The sequence below is a fragment of the Geotrypetes seraphini genome, chromosome 11 (assembly GCF_902459505.1).
Source record: "Geotrypetes seraphini chromosome 11, aGeoSer1.1, whole genome shotgun sequence".
Lineage (NCBI taxonomy): Eukaryota > Metazoa > Chordata > Amphibia > Gymnophiona > Dermophiidae > Geotrypetes > Geotrypetes seraphini.
The window spans coordinates 99,334,291-99,348,495 of NC_047094.1; the positions used below are offsets into that span (position 1 = coordinate 99,334,291).

The 14,205-nt window shown below is 53.6% G+C and overlaps 1 protein-coding gene across 2 annotated transcripts in view; it reads right to left on the reverse strand.

Moving 5' to 3' along the window:
- The window catches only part of GNAS (GNAS complex locus), a 372,370-nt gene that overhangs the window by 134,924 nt on the left and 223,241 nt on the right, over positions 1-14,205 (reverse strand). The gene's annotated exons all lie outside the window — the stretch shown is intronic.

Sequence of the window (14,205 nt, forward strand, 5' to 3'; positions counted from 1 at the left end):
CTTGACTGTTTAACAAATTCTAAATTCCCATACCCAACTCTTCCTCACCATGACCCTACCACCTCGCCCCCTAATTCCAAGGCCTGAAACTAATTATACTTTCCACCTTGTATCCCATGTACTGACTAAACGTATCTTTATTGTAAACCGTTTCTATCCCATGTACTGTCAAATGCATCTTTATTGTAAACCGCTTCGAATTTCACGGTATAGCAGTATATAAAAATAAATTATTATTATTATTCCTATCCCCCAGAGCTAGCATCTCTCTAGTGAGCATTTTTTCACTTCTCTCACCCTGCCTCCACGAGCCAGCATTGCTCTTCCCATTCATCCCTTGCCAACACTGTTGTCTCCCTATCCTTCCTGTACCAGCATTTCTCACCCTTGTCCCTCGCAAGCCAGCATCTTTCTCACCCCTGTCCCTCCCTCGCCAGCCAGCATTCAGGGTACCTCTGCGACTATTCCAATTGGCAACCTACCATTGGCTTTGCAGGCTTCCCCTCTGTAGTCCCACCTGAAGAGAGAGGAGGTGAGATCATCGAGGGCAGGACCGCAAAAGAGGGAAACCTGCAGAGCCTACACAAGTTGCTTGAAGATGATGTGGCAGTGGTGCACAGAAGACAGGTATTCTGTGTGCCTGGTGAATTCTGTGCAAATTCGCATTGCGCAGATGGGCAGAATTTCACTAGGAGTAAAAACTGCAGGAGGAGGGAGGTGATGACCTCATGTCCACTGGGACGGAATTTAAAGGTGTCAGGTATATATTAGTATACAATGTAGTTCAGAATGGGGGTTTTCCTTGTTTTCCTTCTCTAAATCTGGGGTGCGTCTTATGGTGAGGTGCGTCTTATGGAGCGAAAAATTGTAATTGTAAAAGCCCATTTCGAAACTGTCTAATGCAACTCCTGGGACAAAACAAAGAACAACGATGATCTACTTGTATTTGTAGCTATATATTGGAAACTATGACCTAACTGTATTAATAGTCATATTGATCTACCTGTACCAACAACAATACTGAATGTTTGCGTTAATCTGTCCACTAACATCCTGAGTACCTGACCCAACCTCTTGTAATGCAATCCAACCTTGAACTAAATAGGTAAAGGAGGAATAGAAAATCTGATTAACATAACATTAACTGATGCTAAAAATTCCTGGCTACATCCTTGCCTGGACATAAGGTAGGGGGAGGCATTCAGACTAGTGCTGCCCTATTCAGGGAAACTTTTTTCAATTCAATTCAGCCTACTGAATCGATTTTTATTTCAATTCACTTTTCCTGCCCAATTGGGGTTTTTTTTCTTCCAAAACGTCCTAGTAGATTTATTTTACGTCCTGGCAGGTTTATTTTGTAGTCTTTCCACCCACCTACCCCGGCACTGTAAGTGTAAACAAAATTTTAAAAATAATTTCTCTCTCTCTGTTAGGTCCTAGCTCACGCTTGCTGTCTAACATCAGCTCTGGCAGGATACACATTTCAAATCTGACATATTGTAATCACAAAATAGAAAATAAAATTATTTTTTCTACCTTTCACTGTCATATCCAACATTTCTTTCTTTCCCACTATCTACCAATCTCTCTCTCCCTGCCTTGTGCCCTGGGTCAAAACTTCTCTATTCTCCTCCATGCAGCATCTCTTCTTTCCTCTCCTCCATTATCATGTGCAATATTTCTCTCTCTCTCTCCATGCATGTCTCCCTCCCCTCCATCATATGATGGATTTCTCCCTTTGTTTCATCTCTCCCTTCCTCACCTCCACCCCAACAACTCTTCCTCTCTCCTTTCTCCCCCCCCCCCCATGTGCAGTGTGGCGCAGTGGTTAAAACTACAGCCTCAGCACCCTGAGGTTGTGGGTTCAAACCCACGCTGCTCCTTGTTACCCTTGGCAAGTCACTTAATCCCCCCCATTGCCCCAGGTACATTAGATAGATTGTGAGCTCACTGGGACAGATAGGGAAAAGTGCTTGAGTACCTGAATAAATTAATGTAAACCGTTCTGAACTCTCCTAGGAGAACAGTATAGAAAATGTAATAAATAAACAAAATAAATTCCCTTCCTCCTCCCCCACCCATCCCCTTATGCATCAGCACCCCACCAATCCTCCCACCGTGAAACCTGACATACTTCCAAGGCCTCTTAAAGCAGCAGCAGCAGCAGCACTCTGAACGGGATGTTTCACTACCTGCCCCACTAGCCTCTGCCACGTCACCTCTGACGTCATCAGTGATGTGGCAGAGGGAAGGCCCCGGCGGGGAAGGCCATGAAGCAGCCTGTTCAGTGTGCCACTGCTGCTGCTACTTTAGGAGGTCTGTCAGGTTTCACCAAAGCGGTCGCCGAGTCTGATTTTCTCGGACAACAAATCGATTCCCCAAAGTGAATTTGGTAAATCATTTCAAATCGGTGAATCAGACAGCACCAATTCAGACAAAAAGCAACTGCCACAGCCACCCGAGATAGGGCATCATGCTTTCGAGCCAGTGACCTCAGCATGCATCTTGGGAGCAGCACAGTTTAAAGAGTAGGGGAGGAAATATAAAGCTCTATAATGTATTTCTTTCTTCCAATCCCTTTCAAAGAAACAATACAGTGTTCCTCCGGTCATTCGTGGTTCGCAAATCGTGAACCCGGTCACTCGCGGCCTGCTCCGACCACCTCTTCCTGTAGTAAAGTCAGGCTACACCAATCAGGGAGCTGTGTGTCAAAGCAGCTCCTGATTGGTATAGCACCGACTACTACAGGAAGAGGTGGTCGAAGCAGACCGTGAGTGATTTCCTCAACCTGCCGGCGCTCCAGCTGCCCTCTCCTGCCTCTCCAGCCTAAAAAACCGCATTCGTGCTTTTTTAAAATTTGCGGGGGGTTCTGGAACGGAACCCCCGCAAATTTCAGGGGAGTACTGTACAACAGAGTTTTAAAACAGAAAGTAACTCTTAGCACAGCTGAGGATGACAGAATTTATGATAAGAAATTAAGAAAATCAGGAGATCAACTCCATAAAGCACAGTTACTTACCGTAACAGCTGTTATCCAGGGACAGCAGGCAGATATTCTCTACATGTGGGTGACGTCATCCACGGATCCCCGTCATGGACAGCTTTTCAAGCAAACTTGATTGAAGATCTCAAAGTTTGCTAGTGCTGCCCACGCATGCGTGCCTTCCTGCTCCACTAGAGGGCGCATCCCCTCCTCATGGTCTTCAGTTCAGATAACTAGCAAAGAAGCCAACCTCGGGGAGGTGGGAGGGTTGCGAGAATATCTGCATGCTGTCCCTGGATAACACCTGTTACGGTAAGTAACTGTGCTTTATCCCAGGACAAGCAGGCAGCATATTCTCTACATGTGGGTGACCTCCAAGCTAACCAAAAAGGGATGGAGGGAAGTTGGCAATTTATGAAAACAGATTACGCAAAACCGACTGGCCAAACTGGCTGTCGCACCTAGAAAAGGCAACCAAACAGTAGTGAGAGGTGAAGGTATGAACCGAAGACCAAGTGGCAGCCTTGCAGATCTCCTCAATAGGCGTGGCTCGGAGGAAAGCGACAGAGGCCGCCATCGCTCGGACCTTATGTCCCGTGACCCGACCTTGCAGCAAGAGACCAGCCTGAGTGTTGCAAAAAGAAATACAAGCAGCCAACCAGTTGGACAAAGTGCGCTTGGAGACAAGGCGGCCCAACCAATTAGAATCAAAAGAGATGAACAGTTGAGGAGCCGTCCGATGAGACTCGGTGAGGCTCAGGTAAAAGGCCAACGCCTTTTTACAATCAAGAGTGTGAAGCGCCACCTCCCCAGGATGAGAGTGGGGCTTCGGAAAAAACACCGGAAGAACAATGGACTGGTTGAGGTGGAAATCCGAAACCACCTTAGGCAAGAACTTAGGACAGGGGTGTCCAATGTCGGTCCTCGAGGGCCGCAGTCCAGTCGGATTTTCAGGATTTCCCCAATGAATATACATGAGGTCTATTTGCATGCACTGCTTTCATTGTATGCTAATAGATCTCATGCATATTCATTGGGGAAATCCTGAAAAACCGACTGGATTGCGGCCCTCGAGGACCGACATTGGACACCCCTGACTTAGGATGAGTGCGAAGAACCACCTTGTAATGATGAAATACAGTAAAAGGCGGATCTGCCACCAGAGCCTGCAACTCACTGACTCGGCAGGCAGACGTGAGAGCAACCAGGAACACTACTTTCCAAGTGAGAAACTTCAGAGGAGTCTTATCAATGGGTTCAAACGGAGGTTTCATCAATTGAGCCAGGACCACATTAAGATCCCAAACCACCGGAGGGGGCCTGAGTGGAGGATGAACATTGAAAAGTCCTTCATAAAGTGGGAAACCACCGGATGGACAGATAACTGTTTCCCATCAAGCGGCTGATGAAAGGCAGCAATCGCACTGAGGTGGACTCGAAGAGATGTCGATTTGAGGCCAGACCGGGACAAGTGAAACAAATAATCCAGCACGGAAGACAAGGAGGCAGAGAGCGGCTCCATGCAGTACACCATGCAGCAAATTTGGTCCATTTCTGGGAATAGCATTGCCGAGTGGAGCTCTTCCGAGAGGCTTCGAGAACATCCCTCACCGACTGAGAGAAAGCTAAGGAGGGAGGCCCTTGGAGAGGAACCAAGCTGTTAAGTGAAGAGACTGCAGATTGGGATGCAACAGCGAAGCCCGACTCTGAGACAGCAGAGAAGGAAATGCAGGCAGTAGCAGAGGCTCCCGGACACTGAGCTGGAGGAGCAGGGAGAACCACGGCTGCCGGGGCCATCGAGGTGCAATCAAGATCATGGTGGCACGGACTGACTTGAGATGTACCAGCGTCCTGAGAATCAGAGGAAAGGGAGGGAACGCATAAAGGAACCCGTCCGTCCAATCGAGAAGGAAAGCATCTGCCTCAAGACGATTCGGGGAGTACATCCTCGAGCAGAAACGAGGCAACTTGTGATTGAGGAGCGAAGCGAACAGATCTATCTGTGGAGTATCCCACCGAACAAACACCTGCCGCAGAGTCTGAGAATGGAGGGACCATTCGTGCGGCTGAAGAAGGCGACTCAACTTGTCCGCCAGACAATTCTGCTCGCCCTGGATATACACCGCCCGAAGGAAGATGTTGTGGCACAACGCCCACTGCCAAAGACGAAGGGCTTCCTTGCAAAGCGACAGGGAATCCATACCCCCCTGCTTGTTTACATAATACATCGCCACCTGGTTGTCCGTATGCACCAGAACAATGGAATCCTGCAGCAAATGACGAAAAGCCACCACAGCGTTGTAAATAGCCCGGAGCTCCAGCAGGTTGATGTGGCAGCGACAGTCCGCACTCGACCAAGGACCCCGAGTCCGAAGGCCGTTGAGGTGCACCCCCAAGCGTATGCTGAGGAATCCGTCGTCAGAACCTTCTGATGCGGGGGCACGCGAAAGAGCAAACCTCTGGACAGATTGGAAGAGTCAGTCCACCAACGGAGCGAGCGTCTCAAGGAGGGAGTCACCGCAACGTGCCGAGAGGTGGAATCCCGGTCCTGCCTCCATTGAGACGCCAGTGTCCATTGAGGAACCCGGAGATGTAACCAGGCAAACGGCATGACATGAACAGTGGAGGTCATGTGCCCCAGGAGGATCATCATCTGCTTGGCCGATACCGAGGCCCGTTGAGACACCAGCTGACTCAGCCGCAAGAGGACGGCCTGTCGAGGTGGAGGCAGAAACGACCGGAGGCGGACAGTGTCCAGCACAGCCCCGATAAACTGCAGGGACTGAGAGAGGCACAACTGAGACTTGGGGAAGTTGATCTCGAACCCCAGACGCTGAAGGAAGATAATAGTCCGACAGGTCACTGAAATAACCCCCTCCCTCGATGGGGCTTTGATCAGCCAATCGTCGAGGTACGGGAAGACCCGAAGGCCCTGCGACCGCAGGGCCGCCGCAACCACCATGAGGCACTTTGTGAAGACCTGTGGGGATGAAGCAAGGCCGAAAGGGAGGATTTGATACTGCAAGTGGAGGCTTCCCACCTAAAGCGGAGAAACCGTCGAGAAGCCGGATGTATCGGAATGTGCAGGTAGGCTTCCTTCAGGTCCAGGGAACACAACCAGTCCCCCTCGTCCATCAAGGGATACAAAATGGGAAGCGAAAGCATGCGGAACTTCTCTCGAACCAGGAACTTGTTCAGTTTCCGCAAATCCAGGATGGGACGAAGGTCCCCGGTCTTTTTGGGTACCAGGAAGTACCGAGAATACACCCCGGAGCCCCGTTGGCAAGGGGGAACCTCTTCCACAGCCCGCAGGTGAAGGAGGGCCCGTGCTTCCAAAAGAAGCAAGAGGAGTTGCGTCCTGTCGGAAAGAGACTCTCTGGGAGGTTGGTCCTGAGGCAAAGCCCGGAAGTTGAGGGAGTAGCCCTCCCGAATGACGGATAGGACCCAGAGTCCACAGTGATCTCTGTCCAACGATGATAAAAGGTGCGGAGACGTTCCCTGATGGGCAAAGGGGGAGCCCCCAAGGCAGAAGGGGCCAGTCCCCTCCTGCCGAGCCAGTCAAAAGGACGGCTGCTGCTTAGGCGCAGCGGGTGTCTGAGGCTTCGGAGGAGCCCTCTGCTGCTGCGGCTGACTAGGCGGAGGGCGAGAAAACGCCGGCTTGGACTTCTGCGTATACCGCCGGGGAGGCAGCCGGTAAGTCTTGGGCGGAGCGGGTTTAGCCTTAGCCCGGACCAGGGAGGCGAAGGAGCGTTCGTGTTCGGAGAGGTGTTTAGTGGCAGCCTCGATGGAATCATCAAACAACTCATTTCCCAGGCACGGGAGATTGGCCAACCTGTCCTGCAGGTTCGGGTCCATATCGACAATGCGGAGCCACGCCAAGTGGCGCATGGCCACCGCGAAGGCCGAGATGAAAGTTCAAAGGCATCATAAGAGGCCTGAAACATGTACAGCCGGAGCTGCGACAGTGTATCCATAAGCCGGCGGAACTCTGCATGGCACGAAGAAGGCAAATAATCCTCAAAGGAAGGCAGGGACTTGATGCACCACTTAAGATACGAAGTAAATGTAAAATTATAATTCAGGACTCGGTTCGCCATCATGGAGTTCTGATAGAGGCGCCTCCCGAATTTATCCATCGTCCTGCCCTCCTGGCCCGGCGGGACAGCGGCATAGACCTTCGATGGGTGAGATTTCTTAAGGGTAGACTCCACAACCAGAGACTGGTGAGAGAGCTGCGCCTTCTCAAACCCCTTGCAAGGCACCGTCCGGTACCGAGACTCCATTTTGGAGGGAATAGCTGGAATAGCGTAAGGCTACAGGTTACAAAAGAAAGTCTGCTGCAACATCAGATTCAAAGGCAGCCGCAGAGATTCCCGAGGAGGGTATGGAAGTTCCATCTCCTCCAAGTACTCCTTGGTATACTTGGAATCGGCCTGGAGGTCCAGGTGCAAGGCCCTACCCATATCCTGCACAAAGCAAGTGAAGGAAGAGGGCCTGCTCTCCGAGTGCTCCCCAGGCGGAGTGTTGGAACGAGACCGCAGGACAGCGGAGAAGGAGGGGGAAGCCTTTCAAGAATAATGCGGGGGTACATCCGTATCCACCGGCATGGACGCCGAGGAAGCCCCGCTGAAAGAGTGAGGAGGCGTCAATGAGAGCTTACGCCTCGAAGTCCCCAGAGGGGAGGACCGCAAGGCATGGACCGTTGAGGTCCGAAGCCGGTGCCCCGGAGAACCTCGGCCCGAAGATAAGCCTCGGGAAAATGAGCCCGGGTTCCGAGGTAGGCTCCTTCCGGATCGGGGAATCCAACCGGACCGGCGACCTCAACAGACTCAGGTTGGACAGAGTGAGGTCCAAGGTCTTAATGGAGCCAGTACTGCGAGGACCTGGGGACCTGCCCTGCCTTGGGGGGAGACCCGCGGACGTTTCGCAAGGCGCCTCGACCGAGGCCGGCCCAAGACAGAGGCCGGTCTTGATGGAAGAGGCGAGGAATCAGACGAGAACAGACGCTGAGATCAATGTGCCTTGCCTCGACACAACGCTCAGGCAGGTCCACCGAATGCGAGGTCGAGGCCGAAGCAAGCTGAGCCAACGCCGAGGAGAGCTCCGAGGAGATGATAGCCTTCAGTACCTCCTCAAACATTGGCAACCTGACCATATTTGGTTGGGTAGGTGCAGCAGTGCGTTCCACCGAGGGCGACCTCGAGGATGAGTATTCCTGTGTGCTGGAAGCACGCTTGGAGGGTTTAGAGGATGGTCTCGTCGAGGCCGGCGGGACTACACTCACCGCCTGGATGGCCAGAGACTCCAAGGAAGGCTTCTTCGGTAGCTGAGCTGAACCTGAAGGAGGAAGAGGGGACTTACCCGGAGCAGAGGTCTTCGAGGCCGAGGCTTTTGAGGTCAAGGGAGACTTGCCCGGGGCCGAGGTCTTAGAGGCTGAGACCAGAGTCGAAGCAGGAGCGGCTTCCATAGTGAAAATCTACGCAATCCTGGCCCTACATCGCCGAAGAGCCCGAGGTTGAAGTGTAGCATAGCGAGGACAGGAATCCGTCAGGTGATCAGCACCCAGGCACAGGATACACCAGCGGTGTGGGTCAGTGATGGAGATAACCCGCCCGCTATGAGAACACTTCTTAAACCCGGTGAGAGGCTGGGACATAAGTTTAGACAGCCGCAGCCACTCGAGGCCAAGTGGCCACAGCGAACCGGGAGCCCCTGGTCGCCGAACGAAAAAGCACAGTTACTTACCGTAACAGGTGTTATCCAGGGACAGCAGGCATATATTCTCACATGTGGGTGACGTCATCTACGGAGCCCCGATGCGGACAGCATTTCAAGCAAACTTGATTGAAGATTCAAGTTTGCAGTGCTGCACCACGCATGCGTGCCTCCTGCTCCACTAGAGGGCGCATCCCCTCCTTGTGGTCTCCAGTTCACATATCCAGCAAAGTAGCCAACCCCGGGGAGGTGGGCGGGTAGTGAGAATATATGCCTGCTGTCCCTGGATAACACCTGTTACGGTAAGTAACTGTGCTTTATCCCAGGACAAGCAGGCATGATATTCTCACATGTTGGTGACCTCCAAGCTAATAACGAAGGGGTGGAGGGAAGTTGGCAATTTAAGAAAACAGATTACGTAATACCGATTGGCCGAACCGGCCATCGTTCCTGGACAATGTATCCAGGCAGTAGTGGGAAGTGAAGGTATGAACCGAAGACCACGTGGCAGTCTTGCAGATATCCTCGATAGGCATAGACCTGAGGAAAGCTACCGAAGCTGCCATCGCTCGGACTTTATGCCCTGTGACTCGACCGTGTAGCGCGAGACCAGCCTGAGCGTAGCAAAAAGAAATACAAGCAGCCAACCAGTTTGACAAGGTGCGCTTGGAAACTGGGTGCCCCAATCGATTGGGGTCGAACGATAAAAACAATTGAGGAACTTTCCGGTGAGATTGAGTGCGTTGGGGGTAGAAGGCCAGCGCTCTCTTACAGTCAAGGGTGTGAAGCGCCACCTCTCCAGGATGAGAGTGGGACTTGGGAAAAAATACAGGCAGAACAATGGACTGGTTGAGATGAAAATCAGATACACCTTAGGCAAGAACTTAGGGTGAGTGCGGAAGACTACCTTGTCATGGTGAAAAACCGTGAAGGGCGGGTCCGCCACCAGAGCCTGTAGTTCACTAACCCTCCGAGCAGATGTGAGGGCCAGCAAGAAGATCACTTTCCAAGTAAGAAACTTCAGATGACACTTATCCATAGGCTCAAAGGGGATTTCATCAGTTGAGCCAGGACGACGTTCAGATCCCAAACCACAGGGGGAGGTTTGATGGGAGGGTGAACATTCAAAAGACCTTTCATGAAACGAGAGACCAAGAGATGAAGCGAGAGAGCCCTCCCTTCCAGGGGCTGATGAAAGGCAGCGATCGCACTAAGATGTACGCGAATGGAAGTTGTCTTCAGGCCTGAGTGGGACAATTGAAGCAAATATTCCAGAACCAAAGGCACGGGGACTGTCATTGGGTCCTGGAGGTGGGAGGAGCACCAGGACGAGAATCTAGTCCATTTCTGGGAATAACAGAGTCTAGTCGATAGTTTCCTAGAAGCCTCCAATACCTCCCTGACCGACTGTGATAGTGGGAGAGGTCAGGGGGAAAGGAACCAAGCAGTCAGGTGAAGAGACTGAAGATTGGGATGTAACAGTGAGCCTCGACTCTGAGATAGCAGAGAGGGAAATACAGGCAGATGTAGGGGTTCCCTGACACTGAGTTGAAGCAGTAGGGAAAACCAAGGTTGGCGGGGCCACCGAGGAGCGATCAAGATCAGAGTGGCCCTCACCGATTTCAGATGAACCAGTGTCCTCAGGATCAGAGGGAAGGGTGGGAACGCATAGAGGAATCTTCCCTCCCAATCGAGGAGGAAGGCATCGGCCTCGAGGCGTTCTGGGGAGTAAATCCTTGAACAGAAGAGAGGCAGTTTTTGGTTGTCGGGGGAGGCGAACAGATCTATCTGGGGGGTCCCCCACCTGTCGAATATCTGGCGTAGGACCTGAGCATGCAGGGACCACTCGTGTGGCTGGAGGAGGCGGCTGAGCTGGTCCGCCAGACAGTTTTGTTCTCCTTGTATGTAAACCGCTCGCAGGAAGATGTTTTGGGAGATTGCCCACTTCCAGAGACGTAGAGCTTCCTGACAGAGGGACCAGGACCCCGTCCCTCCTTGCTTGTTTACGTAGTACATCGCCACCTGGTTGTCCGTGCGGAAGAGAACCACCCGGTCGTGAAGCAGGTGTTGAAAGGCCACCGCGGCGAGATAAATGGCCCGAAGTTCCAGCACGTTGATGTGGCAGCGACGATCCTCTGCTGACCACAGGCCTTGAGTGCGGAGACCATCTAGATGAGCCCCCCAAGCGTACTCCGACGAGTCCGTAGTTAGGACCTTGTGATGCGTAGGGGCGAGAAATAGTAAACCTTTGGAAAGATTCGAAGAGTCGGCCCACCAATGGAGCGATCTTCGCAAGAAAGGAGTCACTGTCACAGGGTGGGTGATCGGGTCCCAATCTTGACACCATTGTGAGGCCAACGTCCACTGTGGTAATCGCAGATGAAGATGTGCGAATGGAGTGACATGGACGGTAGAGGCCTTATGGCCCAGGAGCGTCATCATTTGTTGCGCCAAGACGGAGGTCAGGCTCAAGGTCCGGCGGCTCAGATTTACTAGCGTCTCCCGACGTTGAGGGGGAGAAAGGCACGAAGACGGACCGTGTCCAGCACGGCCCCGATGAATGGTAAGGACTGAGAGGGGCGCAGCTGAGATTTTGGAAAGTTTATCTCGAACCCCAGACTCTGAAGGAAGGTAATAGTCTGTCGGGTCGCTGAGATAACCCCCTCCCTGGTCGGGGCTTTGATCAGCCAGTCGTCCAGGTATGGGAATACTTGCAGACCCCGGGAGCGTAGGGTGGCCGCGACCACTACGAGACACTTCGTGAAGACCCGGGGGGACGAGGTCAGGCCGAAGGGGAGAACCCGATATTGTAGAAGGAGGTCCGACTTGGAACCGCAGGTATCTGCGACAAGCGGGGTGCACCGGAACATGGGTGTAGGCCTCCTTCAGATCGAGGGAGCAGAGCCAATCGCCCTCGTCGATTAAGGGGTAGAGAGTCGGAAGGGAAAGCATTCGGAACTTTTCCCGCACCAGAAATTTGTTCAGGCGTCTTAAGTCCAGAATCGGGCGCAGGTCTCCCGTCTTTTTTGGTACCAGGAAATAGCGGGAGTAAAAACCTTGGCCCATCTGTTCCTGAGGAACCAGTTCCACCGCCCGCAGTCAAAGGAGATCTCGGGCCTCGGATAGAAGGAGGGACAACTGCGTTCGATTGGGGGGACACGCACTCGGTGGGCTCTCGGGAGGGACCTCTCGAAAGTTGAGTGAGTATCCTGATGAGATCACGCCAAGGACCCATGAGTCCGACGTTATGGCTTCCCAGTGAGGGTAATAGGCTCGTAGGCGTCCCCCGATGGGAAGGAGGCCAGGCTTTGGCGCAGACGGGGCCAGCCCCAGTCCGCGCATCCTGTCAAAAGGACGGAGACGGCTTTGTAGGCGCGGAGGGCTGTGATTTTGGCAGTGCCCTAGAGTGAGTCTGGGGACACCGAGGTGGTGGTCTTGAAAAGGCCGGTGTGGACTTTTGGGGGTAGCGCCGGGGCAATCCCCTGAAAGGCCTGGAGGTCGGTGGTTTTGGCTTCGGGTGGACGAGCGAGGCAAAGGAAAGTTCGTGTTCTGAGAGCTTCTTCGTGGCTGCCTCAATGGTGTCGTCAAACAGTTCCTTGCCAACGCAAGGAAGGTTGGCTATGCGGTCCTGGAGGTTAGGATCCATGTCGACCAACCGCAGCCACCCCAGCCGGCGCATGGCCACAGCGAAGGCAGCTACTCGGGTTGAAAGTTCGAAGCCGTCGTAAGCGGCGTGGAATAAATGTAATCGGAGGTTTGAGAAGTCCTCGAGGAGGAGTCCAAACGCTGCCTGGCGGGAGGTCGGTAGGTCTACTGAGAAGGCGCCCAGGAGCCCAATGAGGTGCTTCAGATATGAAGAAAAAGTAAACATGTAGTTTAGAACTCGAGAGGCCATCATTGAGTTCTGATATAAGCGACGGCCAAATTTATCTAAGGTCCTGCCTTCACGTCCCGGAGGAACAGCCGCGGATACCCTAGAGGGGTGAGCCTTTTTTAGGGAAGACTCCACCAATAGGGATTGGTGGGACAACTGTGGTTGCTCGAACCCCGGGCAGGGCACCGTACGGTATTTTGACTCCATCTTAGATGGGACAGCCGTCACCATGTAAGGAGTCTCGAGGTTCCTGATGAGGGTCTGCCGGAGCACCGGGTTCAGTGGCAGCCGGAGAGATTCTCGGGGCGGAGAAGGCATATCCAGTTCCGCCAGGTATTCTTTGGAGTATCTCGAATCAGACTGCAAGTCCAGGTCAAGGGCTCTTCCCATGTCCTGGACGAACCTCGTGAAGGAGGGCCGATGTGAGCCCGTGGCCCCATGCGGGGACGGTGAACGTGACCTCCGTTTCGCTGAAAATGACGGGGAAGCCTCCCTGGAATAGCGAGGTTCGCGTTCAGAGCCTCGATCCGATGCTGGGGACGCGCTATGGAAGCGTTCCGGGGTCAAGGACATGCGTCGCCTCGAGGAGCCCCTTGGGGACAACGTCGGGGTAAGGGGTACAGACCGATGTCGAGTCGGAGACCTCTCCCCGGACTCCCTCGGCGGAAGCCTGGAGCCTCGGGCCAGAGCCCCGGACTGAGGGGCAGTCAGAATCAGCTTGGGGTTAGTGAGGGATAGCTCGGTCACCCGTAGCGGTTCCCCCGATCGTGTCGAGGGTGAGTGGCCTCGGTTCCGAGGTGAACTTCTTGCCTTCTTTGAGAGTCGGTGACCCAGGAGTCTCGGACTTTCGATCTGCGTTTTGCCCCGCTGGTCTCCGCCGGGGTGGAACACCTCGAGTGCCTCAGGGAAGAATCTGAGGATGAAGAGAGGCGGCGAAAATGGCGCATCTTGCCCCGAGGGGCTTCGACGCGAGGCTCAGGCTGGTCCGGCGCACGCGAGGTCGAAGTCGGGGCCGGGTGGAGGTGAGCCAAGGCAGCCGATAGCTCCGTCGAGATCATTGCCCGGAGCAGATCTTGGAATACCGGCACAGACAGCATCGATGGCATGTCCGAGGCCGTGGTGCACTCCACCGAGGGCGATCTCGATTTAGAGCATTCACAAGTGGTGGAGGCACGTCCAGAGGTCTTAGAGGGCTTCGTCGTGGCCGTGGGAAGGGCATTTCCCCCATGTCCGGCTATCGTCCCCGAGGTTGGCTTCTTTGAAGGTATGGAACCTGTCGAGGGAAGAGGGGACTTACCCGGAGCCGGAGACTTCTGGGAACTCTGGGTCTTCGAGCTTGAGTCCCGAGGCGGAGCCGAGGTACCCGGGGCCGAGGTCAAGGCCGGGGCCGACCTAGAGGCCGAAGTCGAGGGTTGGTCGGCGGCAAACAGGTCCGCCATTCGGGCCCGTCATCGGCAGAGCGCCCGGTGTTGGAAGGTTGCACAACGGGGGCAAGTTTCGGTGGGGTGATCAGCACCCAAGCAAAGAATGCACCAACGATGCGGGTCTGTAATGGATAATAGACGCTCGCACCGGGTGCACTTTTTAAAGCCGCTATTCGGCCGTGACATAGATCATGTAGCTGCGGCCTTCC